Source organism: Python bivittatus, unplaced genomic scaffold (assembly GCF_059951505.1).
Source record: "Python bivittatus isolate LINGU-HERP-01145 unplaced genomic scaffold, Pbiv_v1 ctg000800_np1212, whole genome shotgun sequence".
Classification (NCBI taxonomy): domain Eukaryota; kingdom Metazoa; phylum Chordata; class Lepidosauria; order Squamata; family Pythonidae; genus Python; species Python bivittatus.
Genome location: NW_028277105.1, coordinates 575,899 through 582,226, shown reverse-complemented (window position 1 = coordinate 582,226; position 6,328 = coordinate 575,899). Strand labels below are relative to the sequence as shown.

The 6,328-nt window shown below is 46.6% G+C and overlaps 1 protein-coding gene across 1 annotated transcript in view; it reads left to right on the top strand.

Moving 5' to 3' along the window:
* The window catches only part of LOC107326744 (zinc finger protein RFP-like), a 163,869-nt gene that overhangs the window by 58,144 nt on the left and 99,397 nt on the right, over nucleotides 1-6,328 (top strand). The window lies entirely within an intron of this gene.

Here is a 6,328-nt window from a genome sequence, read left to right as displayed (position 1 = left end):
GTCTCCCATCCACCAGGCTTGTTGTTCATGGGTTAAAGTATTTTTATGTTCCTGGAACCATTCATCTGAATCCAATGCTGCATTTATTTTTTGAAGCAGTTCATTAGTGGGTGTTTGTTTAGGAGTTCTGGTTTGAGCTCTGGTAAGTGCCACTGAGCCTGGTTGTGATTTAGGGATAATGGGTGCGACTATCTGCTCTCGTTGGCTGTTATGCTGAGGCAGTCAGGATAAAGCATCAGCCAAAAAGTTTTTCCCTCCAGGGATAAACTTCAGTGTAAATTTGAAGCGGCTGAAAAATTGAGCCCAGCGAACTTGTTTAGGAGAGAGTTTTCTAGGTGTTGTAAGGGCTTCCAAATTTTTATGATCAGTCCAAACCTCAAATGGATGGGGCGACCCTTCCAAGAGGTGTCTCCATGTCATTAAAGCCCAGCAAACTGCAAAAGCTTCTTTTTCCCAAACAAGCCATCTCCTTTTGGTTTCAGTAAATTTGCGGGAGATATATGCACAAGGCTTGAGTGACCCCCCTTTGTCTTTCTGAAGCAAAACTGCTCCTATGGCCACATCAGAAGCATCAGCTTGAATTACAAAAGGTTGATCAGGCTCAGGGTGTTTTAGAATTGGTTCAGCGGTAAATAATGCTTTCAAGGCTTCAAAAGCTTTCTGGCACTCATCAGTCCATATTAATGGGGCTCCAGGCCTTTGAGCTTTTGGTGTTCCTTTCCCTTTAGTTTTTAATAAATCAGTTAGAGGCAATGCCACTTGTTCAAAGTTTGGAATGAACTGGCAGTAGAAATTAGCAAAACCCAGAAAACTTTGCAATTGTCTTCTAGTTTTGGGAGCTTCCCACCCCAGAACATCCTTTACTTTGGAGGGGTCCATCTCAACAAAATGTCAGAGTCTGCACACTCATTCCCAAAACTCAGTAAATCTTCTGGAGACTAGGTAGTTCCATTAAAGATTTCTTTATTAGGAGAAATGCACAGCGTCCATAGTTGTTGAGTCTAATTCTATAAAGCAAAACCTTCCCTTTTTAAGCCCAAATTCCCCCCCCTTCTCCTTTCTTTTCCCACTTGACATTCCTGGTGCCTTTCTCCGAGTCTCACGGTTGCTTGACCTTGTTTGTGCCTCTGTAGAGATAACAGCAGCACCTGGCTTGGTATTTTCCTCCCCCCTTCTCCTAACTTCAGTGGCAGGAACAAGCAAGCAGCCTGCACTTAACATTTTAACCATTTAACCATTTAATATGCATTGCTAAACTAAATTAAAAACAACTGTGGTTTCTAGCTTGCGTAGATCCTGACACTGCCTTTTGTAACATGAAAGACTCCCAACCTTTTGGGAGAGCTGCAGCTTCGCCCTTCCAGCTAGCATGGAAATGCTGGAAAAATCTGTGATTGACAGCCTCCCCCCAATCACAGGGCAGGAGCATGGCTGGAAAGATAATGTTGGTTTAGGGATGAAATCAGGAATGGGCAAAGTGATGCCCTCCAGCTGTCTTGGAATACAGCTCCCATAATCCCTGCCCATTGATTGTTACACCTTAGACCAGTGTTTCTCAAGCTCAGCAACTTGAAAATGTGTGGGCTTCGACCTCCAGAATTCCCCAGCCAACAATTCCCAAATCTTCAGGTTGCCGAGGATAAGGAACACTGCCTGAGGCTGACGGGAAGGAGAACTGAAAACATCTGGAGAACACTTGGTTGTCTCCTCTGGTCTAAATCTTAAGTCTCCCACTGAAGCTTATTTCACATGTTGCAATAGCTATAGTTTAGCCATGATTTTCCAAGTGCACCAGAAAAAGCTGCCTTCACATACCATACTAAGCCAAAATCAAACTAGTGACATTATAGCTAACCTACCGAACAGGCTTGAGTTAGTGAAGTGTGTGAACTGCCACTGAGGACGTTCACTGGAACCACAAAGCACACGCTGGGTGAAATAGCTCTTCTGACTAGGAACCCAAAGCAACCTTCACACGCAAGACAAGTTGCCCCAACCCTGTTCTCATTCTCCAAAGTATTCTCTCATTCTTGTCTTCCTTGACAAGAATTCACAGGAGGGAGAATTTGCGAAGAATTCTCTTTGCTAAGGAAGGGAGCTGAACAAGTACCAAGGTAGCTTTTGCTTCACACATATAAACCCTTTTGGCAATCCTTCAACAATTTTGTCTGAGCTTGGAAGTTAAGTAAGGTTAAGCAGAATTTGGATGGGAGAGCTCCAGAAGATCCCAGGGCTGTAGAATAAGTAGGAAACTGAGGGGGGGGGGGCGGACGACATCATGGGAGAAGATAAGGGCAAACTCCTTCTGTATTGTTGGCAGAATAACTTAATGGGCGTGCATGCTGCTCTTTATGATGAAAGTAACAGTATTTGGGTAACTATACTTAACCATGGTTGTTTGCTATGGTGGCCACAGGATTGATCTAAGCTCCTTTGACTGCAGAACTTTGCAGCCTGGCCTGCGGTGTGGGTAGAGTAAAGGAGCTGGTGTGACATTGGCAAGAGGTGGGTCCTTTTCTTTGCAGAGCCCATTCTTCCAAGTGACTGCCTGGGATGGGGAGCATTGAAGCTTGAGGCCAAGAGCTGGGGTGCTGCAGAGGTTCCTCCCCTGGGGAAACCAGGTTGCCGAGAAGCTCAGGGCTTCGAAGCACTGCGGAAGGAAAGCAGTTCCACTGCAGCTGAGCCAGAAATCTATAAAAGTCTGGACTGCCATTTTTCCAGAAGGGTCTGACAATTCTTCAACTGGGCAGGGGGTGGACTAGAAGGCCTCCAGGGTCTCTTCCAACCCTACAATTCTATGTTTCGATAAATCATCTCAGCTCTTAAATGCTACTGACCGTGTATAATCAGAGACTGTGTCCTGTTTCCAAGCCAGTGCAGAATCCCTCAGAGGAGGCACGCTGAGGTGTGAGTCAGCACCTTTACTGGAGAAACCCCCTTGATTCCAACAGAAGGTCATGGTTAGCTAGCTGAGATGAATCTGGGAATCTTCTCTATCAACTTGCTTGGGAGGAAGAGGCAGACCTAATGGGCTTACTTCCTGATAGGTTTATCGTCCCTCTTCCTGTTGGCTCCCATAGGCAGTTCCCATGGACATGTTGCCTATATCAGCCTCCCAGTATGGTCTTACCTCTCTCAGAGCATCCTGTTTTGTTTTGTTTTTGAAGTAGGGAGTCTCCTCTGTTTTATCTTTGCAACAAAGGTTTTTGTTTAAAGGGAGACCCCTGCTAGTATCTCAGGGTGGGCTATTCCAAGAAGGGAAGTTCTCTTCCCCTTGCTAAGTTCATGGCTGCTGAAAGTCCTTGGAAGAGGCTGAGATTTGAGGCCACTTGTCCCAGCTGCTTCAACTACTTCCTCAACCCTGTGACTCTGGACTGTGGCCACAGCGTCTGCCAAGGCTGCATCAGATGGCATGGGACGGAGTCCTCCCTGGTGGCCGCCTGCCCTCAGGGCAATGCTGTGGTGTGGCAAATAATTTATCATTTACCATCATTCCCAGACAGCTGGTCCAAAGGGAAGAACTTGAGAGCATTTTCATTGACGTTTTCACTCGGACAGCTTGAAAAATCCAGTTCCTGCTCCCTGGGCAAAGACATGCACCGTGTCCTTTTCGCATTTCAAACACTTGCTCAATCACGCCACTTTCTCCTCAAAATACGGCAGGATTTTGAAACACCAAGAGATGCAGTGCAACAGATCTCCAAATCAGCTCTATTCATTTAGTTGATGTATATGGCTGCCCATCTCGCAAATGTGATTCTGGGCAGCTAATGTGTTAAAATAATAATATTAGCAAAGGGTAAAAACTTACAAAGGTCACCAAAGATAAACCCAGACGACACAGTTGACAAAGACCTCTCAAGGGGCCATCTTAGCTGCTTGAGTGAATTGGAAGCAGAACATTCAGGACCATTTGAGCGGTAATTTTAAAAAGGAGCAACTGCAATTTTGTGTTACTTTGGCAGAAACAGGGAAATAAAAGCTCCTGTTTGTTAGCCCTGAAGTCTCCCCTTTCTGCTAATGTTAGGGCTGACCCGGGGCCTTTCCCAGGCTATTCTGCACCAATGAAAGGCCAGGGGCAAGGTCCAGGCAGCTGTCCTTAATCCTGACCTCGGATACCCTCTAGAAAGGAACCTAGTTCATCGAAGTCCCAAATCTTCCACTTCAGGGAAGGAACAAAACCCATAACATTCTCTGCCATTTCTTCATTCCCACACCCGGTGGAGGAAATAAAGAAAGTGACCACGTCCAGCCCTTCAATTCCAGAAGCTTATTGAAAAGTCAGATCTACCATCCTGGAGACAAATCTTCCCACCATCACCGACTGAAATACAGAGTCTTGCTCGGAGGGAGAGTAGCAATGTCCACCAGACTTGGCGACTGTGGGATCATTCACAGCCCATGCAAACATTTCCACTAATCCACAGAAGCAGCTTCAAGAGGAGAGTGTAGGAGGATAAATGCAACATTTCCATCTTTCCTTTCTTCAGAGCTTTAAAAACTCTGGACCTTAAGCATTTTTAAGAGAGAAACATTGAAGCACAATATTTAAAATATAAAGCACAGAAGGAGGCTAGATATAGAGTATTTTCCTAATGAAAATAAAATAGGTATCTTTTGAGAAATGCTGTCAAGTGTTGAGATATGCATGTGTTACACATATATAAACACTCCCTTTCATTCCATAAATATATGCACACACATGCACACACACACACACACGTACAAACATGAAATTGTGATGGAAAAATAAAATAGAGCTGGAAACTCTCCCCCCCCCCTTGCCTCTCCTGCAAACTCTTTCCTCCGCTGCCTTCTGCCATTCTTTGCTCACACAAAACAGGATCAGCTCCAAGCTACTGCATGACCCAAGAGTGACCATGTTCCTTGCCAAAAAGAGCCCTCTTAGCACTGTCCCACTGAAACAATGGGAGGCCCATCACCTGTCTGTGAAGGGCAACCCCATAAGGAAATCCTTTGCTAGTAAGGGAGAAACCGCAGGATTCCACCCTTATTAAGAGCACGCCCAAGATTCCCTTCTCTTTTGCAAGAGATTCCTCAGTAGAAAAAAACATTTGTCCCCCGTTTAACACCCATCCAAACCTATCCTCACATCAGAGCCGTCCGATTTCTCGCCTCTCAACCTCAACAGTGTCTAAATTCTGTGCTTTTCTATTGTTCAGGCTCCCTCCTTCTCTGAAAGAAGGCACCCAAGGACTGTTGAGTAAAGCGTCGAAGGCTTCTCCTCAGCGTTGTGCTCCTTCCTTCCTTTGGCAAAATGCCACAAGGACCTGATCACGCTGTGGGAGATGAAGCTGCCAGGCTGGTTCCTGCTGCCAGAGGGAAGACAAGTCAGGAGAGGTCAGCATAACTGTAGCAAGGCTTTCCCAGACAGCAGCCCCTCATGCTGTGAAAGGGCATGGATGGGAGGACGGATGCCAGCAGCCCTGAGACGAAACGTGGACCGCTCATCACATTTCGACTTAGATGAAGACATCATTCTATACTTCAACGGCTAAGGACTTCAGTACCTTCTCATTCCTAATAATTTCCTAGAAGGAGAACTTGGTACAAGAGGAGGTCTTTACAAAAAAGTAATTTTTTAAAAAATTAAATATGCGGCATCTCAAGAATACACACCATCACCGAATATAGAATTCCAGTCATTATTCAGATTTTATTCCCCGTTGCTATACTTGGTGGTGCCCTTTTCTTTCTTTCCCCCTCCCCCCCCCCCCCCCAGCTTGGTTCAGTAGGAATCTGTGGAGCTGTCAGGGGCAGGGAGGAAGGCATAAATCAGAAGGGCAAGGTTAAGGAAAAAGGAGTGGCCTTACCTTCCTGAGAGCTGAGGGAAGGGGGACACACACATGCACACATGCACAACACACAGAGTTGGGAGTAGAAAGGAGGCTTACATGGTTTGTCAGGTTACAAGCTAGATACCCCAATAATCCCCCTTAATGTTCCAAATGGCAGGTTCAGCCAGTATCCCATTGTCTTAGACTGCCTGCCCCTCCGGCGTGGGCTTGGTCCCTCGGGGTTCTTTCAGCTGCGCGCCACACCGGGGCTTGCTTGATCGCTTGGTGATCTCCTTTCCGCGTGGCTTCGTTCTTTGTCTCGCGCTCATCAGGGTGGCTACAAAACCTCCAATCTGCGGTTTCCTTGTTAAGTGGGCGCAGGTGGCCGATCAATTAGCCACGGCTCGCACTTCCTCTTTCTCCCCGGCTTGCGCGCGGGCGGTAGAATTGGCTCAGCGCGGCTGGCCGGGCTTCCCAGCAGTGCCGTGCCCGCTGAACCTGACACCTGCTGGGTCTCTAGTTACTTAATT